At 41.7% G+C, this 21,680-nt stretch overlaps 1 long non-coding RNA gene across 1 annotated transcript; it reads right to left on the bottom strand.

Moving 5' to 3' along the window:
- Positions 1-940: 940 nt before the first annotated feature.
- LOC310761388 lies at positions 941-6,044 on the bottom strand. The gene is made up of 3 exons (XR_014547457.1): positions 6,009-6,044; positions 1,710-1,896; positions 941-1,067 (listed from the first exon to the last, which is right to left on the bottom strand). It is a non-coding gene; the product is annotated as an uncharacterized lncRNA (long non-coding RNA).
- Between the last annotated feature and the right edge of the window lie 15,636 nt (positions 6,045-21,680).

Raw genomic sequence — 21,680 nt, 5'->3', positions numbered from 1 at the left:
TTCCAACTCAACAATTCTATTATTCTAAGTGTGGATGAGCCCTGAGAATGCTAGGAAGAGTCACTCCAACTCTCTTGTAGCTGATGGTTCTGGCCACTGATGCCACAGTCATTAAGACTGTGATGATCATATACACACTTACATGAGAACAAGGCCATCCCATTGAACTTTATGGAACTTAACATTTGGGTGGAGATGCATAGGATCACTCTGTAAAAAGTCTTGTTAATAGATGCTTAATAGATCTTTGACATAGCTGGGGTTGGTGACCTGAACCCAGCTGAAACAGAAAACAGCTGACTGAGCCTAAGCTGTTCATTCTGGCAGATCATGTCATGGGATTTTATAAACATATTTATAAAATATTTCATTGAAGCTTCTAGGTTTGAGTCATTTCACCATGTAATTCTATAAGCTACTTTGTGGGGGGAAAACTCAGTCAGACACGAAAGATTGGCAAAAAAGAAATATTTATTGGATGGTACTTTGGAGGAACATTTCATACTAATAAATGTGTCCATTGTAAAGAATACAACTATAATTTAATATCCTAAATAATGTGTTAATATGCATCCCCTGGTCACCACTGCAATGGTTTTAATGATTAATTAATTACTTCAAATTGCCACCTATAAATACAGAATGCTGTCTGAAGAGAAGATAACCATCACAAGTTTAATACTTTTAAAGGTCTTGAGTTAGGACATGTGTTTGAAATGTCTCATAAGGTGTCCATTTTTTAAAAAAATGTTTTTGTACAGTAGTTAGAAGGTTTATGTCAAATTCTATGTTTGCATTACAAACTGGGGTGGGGACATTTATGCCCCCTGGCATGTGTGTGCTGTGCTGTAGTATAAATGTATAACTTATTCCTTACACTGGTTATTATATCATGCATTTTACCACAGAGCTACATTAAACAAAATGTATAAACCATTGGTGAATGCTCAATTAAATAATCTTTATTCATGAGTTTTCTAAGCTGTGCAGGCAATGTTTCACAGTGATTAGTTGGTTCCCGAAAATAAAATTCTCCATTGTCCTTCCAAATCTCAATAACAGCCATCCTATATAAAAGTGATGAAAATGGGTTATGAGCTGCAATAGAAATTAGTAACGTGCATCTTCATGGAAGAACTTAATGGGGAAATGCAGCTTTTTCAATGGGTGAAGAGGCAAGCCACCATTTTAAAGCCAAGCTGTGGTTTTTCTCTTGGCAGTTGGCAACTGCTGTGTCCAAACCAAGAGACATATAGAGCTGTTGCCGCCTCATTTCTTTGGATCATGGTTTTGGGGAAGACCCAAAACCACCATTTTATTCATCATGTTCAGTGCCAGCATGTGGCGTTCTTGCGTGCTTGAACTCATGGCATTGCCATCTGAATTATGCCAGGCACACTCCTAATTTGTGCATGTGAAATATAAGACTGCATGCTTCAAAAAGTACAGGTGAGTAGTCTGGAAGCGGTGCCTCCTCTCCCAGCAGCCCCTGCTACCCGCAGCATGCCTACCTTGTAATTAATCATTGGTGCTGCCATCTCAATTGTGCCAGCCACACCACTGACGTGGGCAGGGAGGTCTGTTCAGTGTACTGCATACACCATCATTATGAGCAGGTGGTCAATCTGTCACCAACTACGGTAGTAAAAAGTGGTGTTGCCGGTCAGGGGCACCAAGGCAGCTTGCCCACCTCATACCCCCATCCATACCTGGAGCCAGGCTTCCTTTTCATGCTGAGCAATTCGGTTACATGGCTGAGAACAGAAAACTGGAGGTAGCAACAGAGGTGAAGAATTGTGTTTAGGAGGAGGCAGCAGCAATATGTAATGGAGATGGCGGGCAAATCCTGAGATCCAGATCTTGCTCCTCATCCAGTCTGTAAATCTGTATGTGGTTCTGTATTGAAATTCATAAAAACCAAATGTTCTTAGTGAGACAAGGCATCTACTGTCAGACCTTGCTAAAATATGTTTTATGAGAAATGAACGTAGGAATGAGACCATTACTGAGAGGCGAGATATGGCCTTCAGATATCTCCTTATAAGCTGAGAGCTTTATCTGGTGGCACCTCACAAAATGACATTATCAATAAGCTTTTGTTATTTTATTTTGCTGCATTGTATCCCAGAAGGCTATGCTGAACGTTCAAAATGCACCCATCTGCCTGAGGTTTTCCAGGATGGTGAATGACATTAAAAAGGTAAAGGACCCTTGGACGGTGAAGTCCAGTCAAAGGTGACTATGGGGTTGTGGCGCTCATCTCACTTTCAGGCCAAGGGAGCCAGCGTTTGTCCACAGACAGCTTTCCAGGTCATGTGGCCAGCATGACTAAACAGCTTCTGGCGCAACGGAACACTGTGATGGAAACCAGAGTGCACAGAAACACAGTTTACCTTCCCGCCGCAGCGGTACCTATTTATCTACTGCACTGGTGTGCTTTTGAACTGCAAGGTTGGCAGGAGCTGGGACAGAGCAATGGAAGCTCACCCCATCATGGGGATTCGAACCGCCGACCTTCTGAGAGGCTTGGTGTTTTAGACCACAGTGCCACCTGCATTCCTAGAGAATGACATTATGCATTGCATTGCAATGCAATGCAATGCAATGCAATGCAATGCAGGCAATTGGAAAAGAACTTTGAAAACCACAAAACCATTAAACAAATAATCCAGCAGCAGAGAAATTGGTTTTTAAACTCAGTCATCTGCAAATATATAAAGGAGAGAAAAATATATTTACTTGACATCAGAACTTCAAATAGAGGTTGATGTGTGGGCATGGCTAAGGAAGCAAATCTATGCAAAAGAAGCTGGCATAAAGCAAGCTTGTGTGATGCTTATATCTGAGCATCTCAGCATCCTGCTGCTTATGTGTGAAGAGTACAAGATTGTAGTCCAGGTGTACCCTCACTGGATGTCCCCTTCCCTTTCAGTTATTTGTATCCTTAATGAATTTTCCACATCCTTCTGTCAGCAGCCTTCCATTGTGTAATCACTTACAGACTCACGTTAAGCTCTTTTGGAAGGGGCCAGGGCAGGAAGAAGTCAGCCCTGAGTTTTATATTTTACTTAAATCATTAATAACTGGAGACTTAATTCTCATTGACAAATCCTGTCTCAGCTTAGAATTTTATTGGAAGGCTCTGCTGTGGTAAATTATGATTTGTAATACTTGGCTATCATTGGTGACACATAACTGAGGCTTTATATCATTCCAAGCATATCCTCAATATAAGTAACCTACTTTTTCTGATCATGGAGTCTTCAGAACTATGATATATTCAGCTCGTCTTACTGGAAATATAAAGTACTAGACAGATCAAAACTATCTTCTGAATGGAACTTATAGGAATAGTAATAATACATCATTCAATTTTTCCTCTTCAAAGATTGTGAGTCTTCTTGAAAGGGATATCTATTATGTAGCTTCCAAATATGCTTCTTGGAGGTTTTTAAAAGCAGAGATTGAATTTCAACAAATTTCTCAGCGGGTTTCCAAGATAGCTCTGTGGCATGGAAGGATGCAATGCAAGAAATCAATACTTTTTTTAAAAAAAAGAAAGAAATACTATTCTTATTTTATGTATTCAGCCAAAAAGCTAATTTTGAACAAATTTAGATAAGTTGGGATACATAGAGTCAAGCATAAACCTGCAATACAAAGGAAAAGTAGCCACCTCTATCAATTTTCAGCTTCTAAATTGCCACAAATGTATGGGGAAACAACAATGAGAGAAATTAGGGCAATCAAGTGGATTTTGTTAGATCACACTGTCAGATCCTGGGAAAAATAAGTGTTCACTGATTGACGAATCCTGGTCAAATAAGAAACAAGGGCAACTAAGAACATGAAAAGGGCCAGGCTGGATCAGAAAGGCCTCTCTTGTCCAACAATCTGTTCTCACAGTTGCCCACCCAATGCTTTTGGGGAGGGTAAACTCATAGCTGTCAACTTACAGATTTGAAAGTAAGGGACCAGCAGCCTTGAAAATAAGGGAGCAGCAGCCAAAATAAGGGACCTGCAGCCTCACCTGTTCCAGGCACTGCAGTCTTCCTGTCCTCCTGCACTCTGGTCAAACTCATGCTGGTAGCTTCGAGAACACTGTCCAACCAACTTTGTAACCAGAGGTTCAACTGAATAGAATCTGAATCACAAGCACCACAAGGCCTATGCAGCCTCAGCTTAAGATGGCTCCCCGGCCTGGCTTTGCACTGCAAAGTTTGCAGCAGCACGTGCAACAAAATGGCGTCCAGCATTCAAAAAACCCCTCAGCTTGCATTAACTAGCCACACACAAGGCATGCAAGCTCCACCCCACAGTCGTTCTTAGACTTCTTATTGGGTGAGCAACACAGCCAAGCAACACAGTTGGAGCCTCCCTCCTTCCTGGCCGGCAGGGAGAGAGGGAGAGGAGCTGCTTCCTTTGAAATTTAAGGGACATCATTTAAGGGAGATTTAAGGGACATCTATCAATAAGGGAAAGCAGCAGGACATGGCGCTGGAATAAGGGACTGTCCCTTCAAATAAGGGACACTTGACAGCTGTGGGTAAACTCCCCCCCTACTGTTGCAATCCAGCAACTGGCCTTTAGTCATATAGCATTTCAGAACCTAAAAGCATTATAACTGTATAGCAATCATGACTACGCTCCATGAATTTGTCTAATCCCCATTTAAAGCTTTGTAAGTTGAGGACGTCACCATGTCTTGTGGATGTGAACTCCAGAATTATACGTTGTGCCAAAGTAACAAATGAACTGGGGCATTTGTATGCTTAGTAGTCCAGAGAGTCACTGAGACACTGAACCCGAAACAAAGAGCTAAAGTACACAGCAAATGTCATGGTAACAGCACTATGAAAACTCCTGCACAAATGAGGTAGGAAAACACCATGTAACCATAATCTGATGATTATGGTTAACAACAGGGAAAAGCTACCATATTTCCAATCCAAACCAACACAATCAATTATTTCCTTTTCTAAAGTACTCACCCAGCTACAGATACACGTGTTTGCATGTAATGTGTAGTTTGACTCTAAATTAAAGGTAAAGGGACGACTCTGGGGTTGCAGCGCTCATCTCACTTTACTGGCCAAGGGAGCCAATGTTTGTCCGCAGATAGTTTTTCCGGGTCATGTGGCCAGCATGACTAAGCCGCTTCTGGCAAACCAGAGCAGTGCACGGAAACGCCGTTTACCTTCCCGCCGGAGCGGTACCTATTTATCTACTTGCACTTTGACGTGCTTTCAAACTGCTAGGTTGACTCTAAATTAGGACTGTCTAATTTTCAAAGTTCTGAACTGTTCACTTGTATAGAGTTTTCCCTATTTGCTTGCCCTTGCTTTTGGAGTATCTGTGAAAAGTCCACAGAGTTTCTTAAATATCCATACTTTTAAAAAAGAATAATTACTGCTCATTTGCATTTCCAGTTGTTGCCCCTCCCACCCCAATCTGGATAGGCATTGTGATTGTGAACCAGCATGCTGATCAATGAGTTGTTCTTGTTATGGACAAAATGAATATCAAAATATATAACCCAATTAGAGTCAGTGTTACGTTCAGATATGTGTACTGATGACCATCCAGACTCAGTTTTCTCCCTCTCCACATCTCTCGCACAATACCTCGCACATCAAACCTCCAATTACCATCACCACCCACAGTGGAAAATAAATTGGATTGAATCAGGCAACAGGAAAGTTCAAGATAATTGTCTGCACCAGCAGAACAACATCTAAATCAGAAACTGAACCTGGAGGACTACCTAATTAAATATATTTTTAATTTTAGAGGGGACATTTTATATTTGCTTTTTTAATATACTTTTATCTTCGTGGAGACTGAATGCGGTGAGCTCTAAAATTTGAATGGATGACTAAATTACATAAACTGTAGATGGGGAAATTCATTTATGTATATATTTCATGGTTGACCTGTGACATAGTTAGGTGGAATAATGTTTTGTTGGGTTTTTTCTTCTTTTATTGGATGTTTTTCAGTGTACCTACCTTGATTTATAAGAAACATTTTTTTCAAGGAGAAACATTTCCTAAGGCAGAAAAAATGCATCCATGTTAGTCCCCAATTAACCAGTTGCAGGAAAGAAACTCTCCCCTAAGAGTAATATTTAATTGTATTATAACATACAAAGGTTAATATATTGTGTCAGACTGTATTATTGATTGATGAGATTTCTTATCTGTCCTTTAGCCATAATGTCCCAACAATGAAATACACATTTATAAAACAAAAAGAATAAAATATAGTTCCATATATAAAACATTACTTTTTTAAAAACTATATATAAATGCAGTTAAAAATACAGATGGATAAAGATCTCCACTTAAAAGCCTTGTGGAAAGAATAAAGTCTTCAGTAAGTGCAGAAAAGAGGACATAGACAGCACCTGTCTAATATGCATTAGGAAAGAATTCTAAAGGACATGTGGACACCATACTAAATGCCTAATTCATATGTTGTATGTAATGAGTCTCCTGATAAGGTCCTCTGGTGCAGAAATTGTGGGGTGTAAAACTTATAGCAGTCAAGTACAACATTCCTACAGTGGACATGTTAGGGGATGTTTTCTACCTCTCAGGAGAAAACTTTCTGCTTCCTCCTGGGCTGGGACAGACTTCCACTGCATGTGACTCAAAATGGTTGTGGCCTGTTCTTGGTAGAGGAGCACATGGCCTCCATGTTCTGTGTGTTCTCCATTTTGTGCTCCTGTGTGTTAGCAGAAGTGACAGTCACTTGGGACTAATTTCCTTATGGGACAGTTCATGTAGATATATAGTTATGTAACCTAAGCCTGCCTTCAGTGATCTATCTGTGAACCTGAATGAATCTGTGAGTAAACTACAGTGGTGCCCAAGGTTACATACGCTTCAGGTTACATACGCTTCAGGTTACAGACTCTGCTAACCCAGAAATAGTGCTTCAGGTTAAGAACTTTGCTTCAGGATGAGAACAGAAATCGTGCCCCAGCGGCGTGGGGGCAGCAGGAGGCCCCATTAGCTAAAATGGTGCTTCAGGTTAAGAACAGTTTCAGGTTAAGAACGGACCTCCGGAACGAATTAAGTACTTAACCCGAAGTACCACTGTACTTTTATATTAAGTTTAATCAGATTCCCATGTCTATTCTTTTTAAGAGGGATTAGAAGGGATCTTACCAGGAATCATAAGCAGTGAGGCTCAGGCGAGCCAGCAACAAGCTAACCGCAGTGTAATTTAAAAAGGGGGATGTTCAGAACTCTGCTAGAATATGGAACTTGCTAGTACAAGTTAGGAAGGATATCATTAAATAATATATCCTCTCCTGCCTCCCTATTCATCCCCACAGAAATCAGTGAACAACTGGTTTTATAAAACCATGAGAAAATATTGTAGCTATCCTGGTCCCTACTTGTATTCAACTTTGTACACTACTATCAGCACCTTGGCCACCAGTGCAATTATTCCATCACTACTGTATCATGGTGACATTAGTCTACCCCAGTAAGCAATCAGCCCACTGCATTTTGCACTTGCTGCAGCTTTTGGAACAACCACAGAGGCATATTGCAGCCATCCAACCAGGAAGTTACCAATTTGGAGGCCACCCTGAACTTGTAACTTCCTGTAAAGTTGCAGCTTTTTTTACCCTTCTCCACACCCCTAGCTACCCTCCATTTTCAGGCACATTGCCTTGCTCCCGCAACAGAGGGGGGGGGCAGGGCTGCGCCACATCAATGTAGTGTGTGCGTGTGATGTTGGCATGCCACATGATGTGTGCACGCTGCTGCATAGAACTTTGGGGGGGTGGGCAGCACCTTCAATTAAAATTTGTGGGTGCCCTGGCTCCAAAGATGGCACCTATGACCATTTTGATTTTTCAAATGTCTGCCAAAGCAGCATTGCTCCAGGGCAGCAGTGGGGAACTTCAATCCTGGGCTAGATGCAGTCACCAAGTACTACTTGAAGTGACTAGCTTGGGATACAAATTAAACAAAAGCCCAAATGCAGGTGTCACTAATATACCTTTCCAGAATGCTGGGGTACCAGCAGCTGCTGAAGGATTCCAGGAGCTGCTAATGGATTGGTAGGTTCGTGGTGTGGGGAGCAAATTCAAGATAGATATTTTGTTCAGCATAATGCCTGGTTCTGAGTGTCTCCAACTAGAAGCATCCATTATCCTCCATAGTCTTTCTACTTTCCCCCAAGTATTATCCATCATGTTAAGGGGAAGGGACATGTGGCCTTATAAATGTTGCTGGACTGCAACTCCCATCAGCCCCAGCCAGCATGTCCAGTGATGAGGGATCTTGGAAGTAGGAGTCTCACAAAACTCCTTGGAGAGCCCAAGGTTCTGCATCCCTGCAATATGTCCTCCATGGCCTGGATTCCTCTCCCTCTTCTTAGAATATGTACAGATAGCAACTCCCCATGAGTCCAGTTTCAAGCACCATGGGGAAAGAACGTTTCTGTTTAGTTGTTTAGTCGTGTCCGACTCTTTGTGACCCCATGGACCAGAGCACGCCAGGCACTTCTGTCTTCCACTGCCTCCCGCAGTTTGGTCAAACTCATGCTGGTAGCTTCGAGAACACTATCGAACCATCTCATCCTCTGTCGTCCCCTTCTCCTTGTGCCCTCCATTTTTCCCAACATCAGGGTCTTTTCCAGGGAGTCTTCTCTTCTCATGAGGTGGCCAAAGTACTGGAGCCTCAGCTTCACATAACAGCTTCACAAAGCCTCACTCCAGTGAGCACTCAGGGTTGATTTCCTTAAGATTGGATAGGTTTGATCTTCTTGCAGTCCATGGGACTCTCAAGAGTCTCCTCCAGCACCATAATTCAAAAGCATCAATTCTTCGGCGATCAGCCTTCTTTATGGTCCAGCTCTCACTTCCATACATCACTAAAAGCTATCTTAGGGTTGCCATATTTCAAAAAGTGAAAATCTGGACACAAAATATGTTGAGCTTTTTTCAGTTTTGCCCAAAGTTGTTGAGCTATTTTTAATGGAATTAAAAATGTCTGGATTTTCCTATACATTTAAGTGATTTCCGCCTGGACGCTGTTTACGAGGGCTGAATACTAGATATGTCCAGGAAATTCTGGTTGAATAGCAACCCTAAAGTCTGAAGCAGCCTGTGGTGATCTCACTATGAGTTCGTTCCTGTTATGTGTGTGGAGCTGTCCAGCATTGGCTAAACCACTCAGCAGTTTTAGACTAAATTATAATTTGACGCAGGTGGCACTGTGGGTTAAACCACAGAGCCTAGGACTTGCCGATCAGAAGGTTGGCCGTTCGAATCCCCGCGACGGGGTGAGCTCCCATTGCTCGGTCCCAGCTCCTGCCAACCTAGCAGTTCGAATAGGTACCACTCCAGCAGGAAGGTAAACGGTGTTTCCGTGCGCTGCTCTGGTTTGCCAGAAGTGGCTTAGTCATGCTTGCCACATGACCTGGAAGCTGTACGCTGGCTTCCTCGGCCAATAAAGCGAGATGAGCACCGCAACCCCAGAGTCGGCCACGACTGGACCTAATGGTCAGGGGTCCCTTTACATTTACCTATAATTTGATGGAAGAGAATTTACAACCGACATATGCATGTTGCATGACAGTTAAAAGAAACCAATCCAAACTATAGAAAGCCAGTGTGATTTATGTCAAGACAAACCATTCCAGTGTAATTTACTCCTATTCCAAACTCTGTTAAGAGGAATTTATCATACAGCACCATTTTTGCCGGTGAATTCTTTTGGGTTGCTAGGTCATATGACAAAACTGAAAGGGAGGGGCATGGAAGAGAAATAAATCTCACCCTATCATATCCCATGCCCACGTCACTCCAGCAGAATGCCCCTTTTGGGGAACTTACCCTGGCTGAAAGGGACGAGGGTGGCACTGTGGTCTAAACCACAGAGCCTAGGACCTGCCAATCGGAAGGTCGGCAGTTCGAATCTGCGCAACAGGGTGAACGCCTGTTGTTCGGTCCCAGCTTCTGCCCACCTAGCAGTTCAAAGGCACGTCAAGTGCAAGTAGATAAATAGGTACCACTCCAGCAGGGAGGTAAACTGCATTTCCGTGTGCTGCTCTGGTTCGCCAGAAGCGGCTTAGTCATGCTGGCCACATGACCTGGAAGCTGTCTGTGGACAAACGCTAGATCCCTCGGCCTATAAAGCGAGATGAACGCTCCAACCCCAGAGTCGTCTGCGACTGGACCTAACGGTCAGGGGTACCTTTACCTTTACCTTACCCTGGCTGAAGTGGCTGAGGACTTACCCTGGGGTATCTCTGGCTGAGCTGGGATGAGCAAGCCACTCCAAACTCCATTCATCCCAGAAAATATTGGGTTTGGATTGCTCCCTAAATCAGAAAAGGTTATAAAATATACAGTGGTACCTCAGGTTACACTTACAAACACTTTGGGTTACAGACACCGCTATCCCGGAAGTAGTACCTCGGGTTAAGAACTTTACATCAGGGTAAGAACAGAAATCACACGCCGGCAGCGCAGGGGCAGCGGGAGGCCCCATTAGCTAAAGTGGTACCTACCTCAGGTTAAGAACGGTTACAGGCTAAGAATGGACGTCTGGAATGAATTAAGTTCGTAACCAGAGGTACCACTGTATTTGTTTAGAATGTCAATAAAAAGTGTGGGGGGGGGGGAGGTTCAGCCAGGAATCATCCACAGTAGGGCCCTCAGATTTCCTTCCAATAACAAGGAAATGCCCTTAAAACCAACACCAAAAAAGTAATGAACTACAAACCATATCAGACAGTTCAAAGGCATTCTGTATGTTTTGAGATGAAGGGTCATGAAATCCAACACAGAAAACTTCACCTTTTGCGAAGATATGTCACATTCTGTTTGGGTATTTGGATAACATTGGTTTATATGATAGATTCCTGCTATTGCTTGAAATTGTTTGAGATACAATGTGAAGGCTACAGACTATTTAAATTTTCCTTCCACCGTGCGGTATTTCTTTCTTCTCACTCACTGATAGCTATTTTCACTTCACTGACTACTAAAGATGAGGTCAGGGCTGAAAAATATACAGAAAGAGAAACTTTTTTTTCCCTGGGTTGAAAATAATAACAAAAACCCCCACACAATTTTACTGTTTAAAGAACCCATGAAATTGTCCTTCATTCTTTGCACTTCAGTGCAATTAAAGGTCAATTTGAACACAATACCTGGATGTGCGGAGAAGGGAGCGTGGCTGGGTTATTCTCCATTTTTTGCATGGGTCCATTAAATGTTTGGAAAAGGAACCTCTTTTTTTGGGGGGGGGGTTAGAAAGGAGAAAGCTGTTTCTGTACTTAGAGGTGGTGCATCACCAAATTCCTTTTAAAATGTTAACCGAAGGACATAAAAATAGAACGGTCAATGCACCTTATCCTCTATTTCACATGCAGCTTGGAAGGAATGCTCATTTGGAAGAAACTTCCACTGAGTTCAATATGATTTTCTCCTCCATAAGTATGAATAGGAGTACAGAGCCAGGTTTAAGGTGCTGGTTATGACCTTTAAAGGACCCTCGTACCTACAGGACCGCCTCTCCTGGTATGTCCCACAGAGGACCTTAAGGTCCATAAATAACAACACTTTGGAGGTCCCAAGCCTCAAGGAGATTATATTGGTCTCAACTAGGGCCAGGGGCTTTTCAGCACTGGCCCCGATGTGGTGGAACGCTCTGTCACAAGAGACCAGGGTCCTGCGGGATTTGACATCTTTCCACAGGACTTGCAAGACAGAGCTGTTCCGCCTGGCCTTCGGCTTAGACTCACTCTGACCCCTTATATGGGATTTGGTATATAAATTTTCCCTTGGCTTTTTTGCTGGCCCATGTAGGACCAGCATGGATAGCTGGCTCGGGTGAATATCTGATGTTTCCTCCCTTTATGGTCTTGATTTATGGGCTACTACTAAAATGAGGCTGCATTTTAAGCTGTATTTTAAGCCGTATTTTAATTAACTGTTTGTTTGTTGTTGTTGTTGTTGTTGTTTCCTATTATGTTTTATTGTAATTCATATTTGGTGTTAGCCGCCCTGAGCCCAGCCCTGGCCGGGGAGGGCGGAGTATAAATAAATTATTATTATTATTATTATTATTATTATTATTATTATTATTATTGAGACTGGATAAGGATACATCTCCAATTCTCATCTGATGCATTAGAATTTTTCAATTGTCGCATTAAAAAAAAAGTTTTTTAAAATTTATAAAGAGCCCAACGGAGGTGTCGGGTGTCGTTTGTTACTGCTTTGAGCTCCTTCAGTTCCTCTGTGCCTTCCTTACCACTCCATGTTGCCAAATAAATCATTGCAAAAAAAATAAAAATAAAGGAAAAACATCCCAAAACATTCCTGATGTGAATATACATGCAACAGCATCTTTGCATATAGTGTTTAACCACTCTGCTGAAGCACATGTGTGCACAACATCAAGCAGAAATTGTTTTGATGCAATCACATGTGTCATAATTACAACAACATTGTTTTATCAGTGCATATTGTGCACCCATTCACAATGGCAATAGACAGGGTGGAGGGAGGGAGAGAGATGGAAATGAAATGGAACAGCTGAAAGCTGCAGCAATCTGCACATGCTACAGAATTAATTTTAGAAATTCTCCTAGTTAAGCTGACACTGTATAAAATAAACTAAATTAGGATATTGGGAGAGGTCAAAACAATGCAGATAAAAATAGCATCAGCAGCGGAAAAATATTCAGGGTAGAGTGAAGGCGAGAAATGGGGGAAAATCCTTGCATTCTTAAGCCTGGTTCACATACGCCACTTGCTTTCTCATAATTTGATTATTCAACACTTGATTGACAGCCCAATGTGCAAAATGACATGTTTGCTGAGAATCATTGCATTTGAGATGTCACCGAGTGATATCTGAAAATCTGGGGTCAAGAAAGCTCATTTCTGCTTTATGGCTAATATAGGAAAGTGATGTAATCCTGACACCACGGAGCAGGAAACAGTACTGGGAAAATAGAATCCATTCTTCCGCAAACATTCCTCATAACTTAATATGTTTTTAAAAATAGATTGTGTTTTATACTTAAGAATGAGGAACACTTTTATAATGTTTCAGAAATCCTAAGGTGTTAACCATACTTCATAGCTGTACAAGTAGACCTGGCATTTCTCTTAGGAAGCAGGGAGGTCCACATGAGTTTGGAGCCCAAGCAACAGAGAGCACTGCTTAGAGCAGTGTGGAAGCTGTGGCCCTGCAGATGTTGCTGGACTACAGCTTCCATGATCCTTAACTGTTGGCCATTGGCTGAGGCACTTTATGCCACCAAGGCCATTTGAGCCTCAAGCGACAGCCGTGGATCTAGAAGCAACCCAAATCTATGTACCTGCTCCCTCAGAGGGTGTGTGACCCCTTCAAGATCAAACCACCTCTTATGCATCTGGTCTAGGGAACTGCCCACTAACAGTGTTTCAGTCTTATCTGGTTGAGATTCAGTTTATTGGGTCTCATCCAGTCCATTACCAAAACAAGACAGTTGTCTTGTATATCCAGGGCCACAGCTGCCAATGTAAACAGAAGTACAGCTATATGTCATCAGCATATTGGGACACGGGTGGCGCTGTGGTCTAAACCACTGAGCCTCTTGGGCTTGCCGATAGGGAGGTCGGTGGTTCAAATCCCCGTGATGGAGTGAGCTCCTGCTGCTCTGTCCCAGCTCCTGCCAACCTAGCAGTTCAAAAGCATGCCAATGCAAGTAGATAAACAGGTATCACTGTGGTGGGAAGGTAAACAGTGTTTCTGTGTACTCTGGCTTCCGTCACGGTGTTCTGTTGAGCCAGAAGTGGTTTAGTCCTGCTGGCCACAGGACCTGGAAAGCTGTCTGTGGTCAAACACCGGCTCCCTTGGCCAGAAAGCAAGATGAGCACCACAATGCCATGGTTGCCTTTGACTGGACTTAACCATCCAGGGGTCCTTTACCTTTTTACCTATCAGCATATATCAGCATATCAATGTACACCAAGTCTCCAGTGTTTTCATGTAGATCTTGAGCAGTGCGTGGGATAAAATCAAACCCTGAAGAATCTCACATTGAAGGCTTCACAGGGCTGAAGAATGGTCCCCAAGCATCACCCCCTGGAAACAAAATTCCAAGTAGGATCAGAACGTCTGCAAAGCACTGCTGCCTACACCCAACTCAGACAGCTGCTCCAGAAGGATACATTGGTCAATGTTACAAAATGCACTGAGAGGACAAGGAGAAGTAAGGAGGACATATTTACCCTGTCTTTGTCCCAACAATGGTCATCGCACAGGGCAACCAAAGCAGTTTCTGTGCCAAAACTCCAATTCTGGGGCCTAAACCACAATTGAAACGCATCTAGAAAATCACTTTCTTCCAAAAGTGTCTGGTTCTGGTCCTGTAGTTTGATATTTGAAATTGTTTGTACACCTGCCTCTCTGTTGGTGTCCGTTGCTCATTTGGAGATTCGAGTATATGTATCGCTATTATATTTTTAACACAGCATGTGTGTTATGGATGTAGTGCCATGCATAAAGATTTCTACTTAGACACACAATATGTTTAGTTGTTCATTTCTGATCAAATTGTCTTCATTCCTTCTTCTTCTTTTTTTAGTTAGATAGGTCCATAAAATCTTTTTGAAAATACACTACATTTCTATAGTTTCAAGCCAATTATATTCTGAACACTCTTACTCATGCAATTTCAAGAAGCTAGAATTATAGTACAATTAAATAAATGAGTGTTTCTGTAGATGTCCCCGGACTGAATCAAACATTGTTTTTAAGAAGAAATCCTTCCTAATGTATTGCAGCTGAAAGGAAAGATTAGCTGCATTGGCTCCTACATAATTTGGTTTAATTTTAGATATTTCAATGGCAAGAAAATTTGAGGGGGAAATTACTTTGCAACATGATCCTATAAGCTACATAAGGGCCCTAGTGCTATTGTAAAGGTTTAGTGTTCCCTCTCTGTTTGGTGCGAGGGTCCATCTGAAATCCTAGTGATGCCACACTGGGGCTTACCCCTAAGTTCATGCATAATTCTGTTGTACCACACAGGGCTTATTGAATTATACTGGAGGCTGTTTTTCACTGGCAGGGTAATTTCACATTCCTTTCCCTTTTAAAAGCTGAGTGACAAGGCAGGGTGGGCAAGAAACAAAGAAGTATGACAGCTGGCAGAGTCCACAATTCATTGAAAGAAGACTCCTCCTTCATTCCTGGCCATCCCTAATTACAAGGATTTTTTAAAAAATGAATTTTATTAAGGTTTATAGAGAAAAATGCAAAACTTAATCTACTTTCCTATTTTTTAACCAAGCCAAAACTTTTAAACAGATACAATAAAAACATGGAAAGGTGAGGAGAGAAATAGAGAAGGAGGGAGAAAGAAAGAAAGAAAGAAAGGAAGAAAGAAAGAAAGAAAGAAAGAACAATTTAAAAGAAAAAGATAGAAAAAAAGATTCAGAAAGTAAAGAATTTACTAAATTAAGAAGAAGAAGAAGAAGAAGAAGAAGAAGAAGAAGAAGAAGAAGAAGAAGAAAGTAAGTCTAATTTTTGTTAATAACATTTTCATCTAATAGAAATTACATATTTTTTACATAAGATGTGAAAGTGTATAGGTGTATACAGTAGTCTTGTATATACAGTCTATCCTGATAATTTAAATGAGAGGGCAGATTTATACTTAGGCAACATAAGGCAACATATGGGCTACTATTAAAATGAGGCTGCATTTTAAATTGTATTTTAACCCGTATTTTAATTAACTGGTTTTGGTTTTGGTTTTTTTTTCTTTCCTATTTTATTTGTAATTTTGTTGGTGTTAGCCGCCCTGAGCCCGGTTCTGTTGTTGTTATTCATCTGTGCGCTAGATAAAAACAAGATTCACTTCATCCATTCCACTATTATGGTCTTTCAGATATTTGAGATGAAAGAGAAGCACAAATGTGCCAGTGTTATTGCCCCACCATGCTGCTGTTTACCAGGATGGTGCATGCATGGGGCAGGGTAGCAATGAGGTCTGAACTGTGTGGCACATGACAGGAACTCTGGATTAATTCTGCCACTGCACAGCCCTAACCCTGCAGCTGCCCTCCCCTGCCCCACCCCTCCTGTTGGGAGGGCAATAGTGTGGCACCAGCCTACTAGGTAAGCTGCTCCTGCCAGATCTATTTCCATCTATTTAAACAGAAGCTATTTGTTTAAATGTTAAGTCTTGTGTTCTGGAGTATATATATTGAAATAAATGCATCGTAGATATGGTGCATTTGATGGATTAGAACCATTAAGTGTAACCATCTTACAGACATGGCTAAGGAGAACAAATCTGCAACAGTTATAGTTTATCCATAGAACATTTTCCAGGGGATGTGAATCAAAAATGCTTTGTTATTTGCTCAGATGCATAATAACTTATTTACTGTTTATGAATAAGAAGAAGCAGGGGTTTCTTTTTGAATTGTCTCCAAGATTCTTCATCTCTGCAAGTCATGGATCAAATGCAACCATGGGTTGTGCCTTCATATGTTGTTACTATATCCATCTCTCTTCTCTTTTATCACTGCTACTGCACTTTAAAACAATTTCATGGTCCTCTTCCTGATAATATTAGTGAAAACAAGTGACATTGGAAAACGTCGAATTCAGATATTCCAGCATTACATTTGTTGTAATGTATCTTTGAGTCATAATTCTGAAGAACGCATTGGCCATAATCCAATTACATATGATTTTATAGTAGCTAGCAGCTCTGCAAGTGGTTCCCAGGTCTTAAAAGTCCCATACAGCAGCCAGCACTATTCAGATAATCAGAAAGAAAGAATCACTTGCTTGGGAGCAGAACAGGGAAGAAGGGGTCTGAATCGCGTTTTTCCAGCTTTGCAAATAGATGATTGGTGCTAGCACCTAAAATATGATATAAATTCCTCCCTGTCGGATGGGGCTTTTTAGTCACGGAAAAACAATCTAAATAGCAGAAGGGATGAGTGAATCTCTCATTTTTTGTTTCTATTTTTTACAATCTTAAATTCAGTTCTCTACATTGGTTTGTGATATCGTACCTCGGCTCCCAAACACCTTGGGAGTCGAACGTTCCGGCTCCCGAACAATTGAAAACCGGAAGTGAGTGTTCCGGTTTTTGAACTTATTTTGGAAGCCGAATGTCCGGGACAGCTTCCGCTATTGTTTCCAGTATGCCTGCGCTATCAGAAACCAATTAAAAGCTGTACCTTGGTTTCCGAACGTTTCAGAAGTTGAATGGACTTCCGGAACGGATTCCGTTCAACTTCCAAGGTATGATTGTATGTATGTGTATGCATGTATGTATGTATGTATGTATGTATATTTAAAGTCCTCATGAAAATTTATTAGCATTTTAGTTCAATTTTTGTAAGCAATTTTAACTAATATACTAATGTTTGCAAAACGTATTTCCCTAATATTTGTATTTCCCCTAATATAATGCATTTCTGTATGTTGTAATTTTCACTAATATGCATTTTGGGCAGGCTTTATCCCAGTACATGCATTTTTTGGTGCGGTACTTGCCCAGAGTACCGTACAACAAAATTTCAGAGAAGTGTGACCTTGGAAGGGTGGCTGTGTTGCAGTTCATTTATTGTTTCAGTTATTGCAAATTGGGTTGATTTGTCGTTAAATATAAATTCAATAGAATTGGTCCCCCATCCATATACAGCATAATCTGTGTATCTATTAGATCCTCACTCAGCTAGGGATACATTTTTAGAAGCCTCACTGCTGATTTGAAAAGTCTACCGAAACTTGGAAGTCCTGAGACCTACGAAGGACGGGTTATAAAAACGTAAGACACCAAAATTGCTGCTCAATACATCTGGTTCTACAAAGGTCAGTGCTACACGTTGTACGAGATCTAAAAGGAGGGCAGGAAGAAAAGCGAGCCCTTTTATGAAATTTTTCTTTTATCTAGACAGATTTTCTAACTGAAATAAACACACTGCTCACTGAAGCAGAACGCTAAGTATCACTTTGCCACACATTTTCAGCTGGTGCACTTCAACCTCTTCTTCCTCCCCCTCCCTGCTCTATAAAACTTCCAAATTCCACGATTCATATTGTCTGATGCTCTTTCTCTGTCCCTTTCTTCTCCCTCTGTGCAGAAACAACATGGTTATAACTTAATTCACCATCAAAGAAATGTACACAGGCATTCTGTCTCTTCCAGATGAATCAATACACTCAGGTCTTAACTGCTGACAGATATAGCTTGATATCAAAACCTTTTACAAAGATACCACTTCTTTGCTATCACTAACTCTGCACAGAAAATGCAATGACCTACTGTAAACCTTGTGAATTTTCATGGGGAAATTGAGGCCAAGCTCATCAATCTTTTTTCTTTTCTTTTCTTTTCTTTTCTTTTCTTTTCTTTTCTTTTCTTTTCTTTTCTTTTCTTTTCTTTTCTTTTCTTTTTCTTTTCCTTTTCTTGAAGTAAAACAGTTCTCATACTAAACCTTACTTCTGCCAAGCAGCAATATAAGCATTTGAGGAGCATAACTTAAGGCTATTAGTTAAAATTCACAGTGAAGTCCTGTATGTTTGGAGGGTTTGGAAGTACAGGCTGGGGTGAAACAACTGAGTAGCAAGTTTGTGTAACTGTGGCTCCCCCATCACTTCTCCCATGGCCCAAATCCTGGTAAACTAGGACAAGAGCACAATAAGCCTTTATACCCTGACAGATTTTTGGAGGCTCTTTGAGTGTCCTCAAAAAGTGTGGTGGGGTAGGTGGTTATGATAGAAAAGGCCTTTTCAGTGGTGGTTCCATGTATGTAGAACGCTTTTTGCAGAGAGGCTCACCTGGCAGCAAATCTAGGGCAGCAAATTCACTGCCAAATACTGTTCCCCCCCCAGGCCTTTTGGTGCCAGTGTGGTGTAGTGGTTAAGAGCGATAGACTAGTAATCTGGGGAACCAGGTTTGCGTCTCCGCTCCTTCACATGCAGCTGCTGGGTGACCTTGGGCCAGTCATACTTCTTTGAAGTCTCTCAGCCCCACTCACCTCACAAAGTGTTTGTTGTGGGGGAGGAAGGGAAAGGAGAATGTTAGCCACTTTGAGACTCCTTTGGTAGTGATAAAGTGGGATATCAAATCCAGACTCTTCTTCTTCTTTTAGGGAGCAATCCTATGCACAAGAGGCTGGTGTACAGCAAGCCATGATGAGCTAAACTAGCATAAAATTACACCAGATCCAAACTCCATTCAACAGTGGGCAGCTGCTGCTCAATTCAACCAGCATCAGCTTAGCTGGGATGAGCAACTGAGAGCAGCATATCTTTAGCTAAGCCAGGTTGGAGAATAGGGTTGGATGATATATCGCTATATCATCCAAAACTGGTCTGAAGTCCATATTGTGATATCAATTTCATAATTTTGAATTTTGGCAATATATCATGAATCATGGGTGTGTGGGTGTGTGTGATGCATTAAGTCACAATGTGGGGAAGACTGTGAAGCCAACCAATGCTTATCTCAATTCTTGTAGCCCCTGGTAACTCTGCCGGTTCAGTCTGCAGCAGGATATCAAGGTGAAGAATGAGATTCAGCTGAAAGCTCTTTTGGCTAAGCAGAGTATTTGCCAGATCCCAAGTGAAGGAACTGTACATCCTTACACTGTCTACTTTTTGAATGGTTGATTAATTGCTGCTTCAAAAGTTATAGTGCATGCACTCAGAGTTAGTCTTCTTTGGTTGTTTACGTAAGCCTAAGGTTTCCCCTCAATGCACTAGGGACAAATGAGTCAGAGAAGTAAGCAAGGTCTGTAACTCTTTACGTTATTCATCAAATGAGACAAATGAGAAATCATAACATCAATGGAGTCAAGATAGTTTTTCGAGAGAAAGGTTAACTTTATGACTCATGAGCTACTTGAGCCGGTAATCATCACCCTTGCCTTCCAGTTCTGCACTGCCATCTGCCTTACAGTGAGTAGAAAATATCCTGTGCAATTCATTGTGAATTTATAGTTGCTCTTATAGCAGCTCTGATAAATTATAATAGTACTACTTATAGAGTGGCATATAAAATGCAAGCATTCAGTGAATAACTTTGTGTCATTCCTATTTTATCTGGAGCGCTGAAGGACACCATGACATCCAATTGTAATGTCTACTTGAGGCAGTATATTGCATGTGAGATTTTAAGGCACTTACCGTTCCCATCTGTGCAGGTTGAAATTGGGAACATCTTGATGCTCAATATGGTCTTCTTTCATATTAACTAACTGCAGCACTATTCAGGCAAATCCCTTATTTATTTAAAGCATTTTTATCCCAGCCTTCAACTGGAAAAGAAGACTTCCAAAGATCAATAGTAAGGCAGACTCTGCCATCAGGCTTGCATATTAAAAAGGGAGTCATAATAGGAGAGGGGATTGGGCAGGAAGATTGGGGGGGGGGATCCAGATTCAGACACTTGGTTATAAAGTTCCTATAACATACTGAAATGGAAACAAAATGAGAAACCAAAACTCACTGATCTTGGCTGAGCTGATAGAGTTGCCCTGCTTCCCTTCTCTGTTGCACCTTGATGGTATGGTTGCTGTGAGGTGGCAGTTGCTGGAGGGAGAAGCTCGATGAAGCTAGCTTCTCTTCCCTACACTGCTTTGAGCCTAATGGAATAACATAAAAGGTAAAGGTAAAGGGACCCCTGGCCATTAGGTCCAGTCATGACCGACTCTGGGGTTGCGGCGCTCATCTCGCTTTATTGGCCGAGGGAGCCAGCGTACAGCTTCCAGGTCATGTGGCCAGCATGACTAAGCCGCTTCTGGCGAACCAGAGCAGCACACGGAAACGCCGTTTACCTTCCCGCCAGAGTGGTACCTATTTATCTACTTGTACTTTGACGTGCTTTCGAACTGCTAGGTTGGCAGGAGCAGGGACCGAGCAACGGGAGCTCACCCCGTCGTGGGGATTCGAAACGCCGACCTTCTGATCAGCAAGTCCTAGGCTCTGTGGTTTAACCCACAGCGCCACCCGTGTCCCCTAATGGAATAACGTATGATGGAATAAATATGTGGACAGGGCAGATAATGGAATTAGTCCCAATGATCCTGCATCCAATCCAGATGTTCACAGGTTGAAAGAGACTACAGGTATTCAACTTGTGCTCATGTTAGATTTGCATGTGCATTAACCTGCACATGCCATAGATTTTGTTGACAGGTTTTGGACCCTGATGGAGGGTACAGCCAAAAGGTCTGCCTATGGCACATTTCCCAATGTAAGCTATATGAAAAGGACAATTAAAAACAATAGAACAGTGGTTCTCAAATCTTGTGTTTCAGTTCCAAGGTAGCTTATCTGATATTACTGATATTTTCCCTGAGGAGCACCCGATAAGCTTCTGGAGTAGTTACCTTGTCATCTATTACCATTTTTCTCATGTGTGTTATCTGCGAATCCTGTTAAAGAGCTAAGACTTTGTTGAAACAAAATGGTTTATTAACAGGGTTGTGTGCAGCTCCATGGTGGAGAGAATGTGGGAGATGAATTGTATTCGAGACCACAGTAAAATGTCCATGAGACAACCTACAAAGTGCACCTGCAGTAGCAAGTGTTTCACAACACATTCTGTGAATGCAAGGTACAGTGGTACCTCAGGTTACATACGCTTCAGGTTACAGACGCTTCAGGTTACATACTCTG

This window comes from Podarcis filfolensis (genome assembly GCF_964270895.1).
Source record: "Podarcis filfolensis genome assembly, chromosome: 4".
Taxonomy (NCBI): Eukaryota; Metazoa; Chordata; class Lepidosauria; order Squamata; family Lacertidae; genus Podarcis; species Podarcis filfolensis.
Note: the sequence above shows the minus strand (reverse complement) of the source record. Positions and strands in the feature narration are given on the sequence as shown.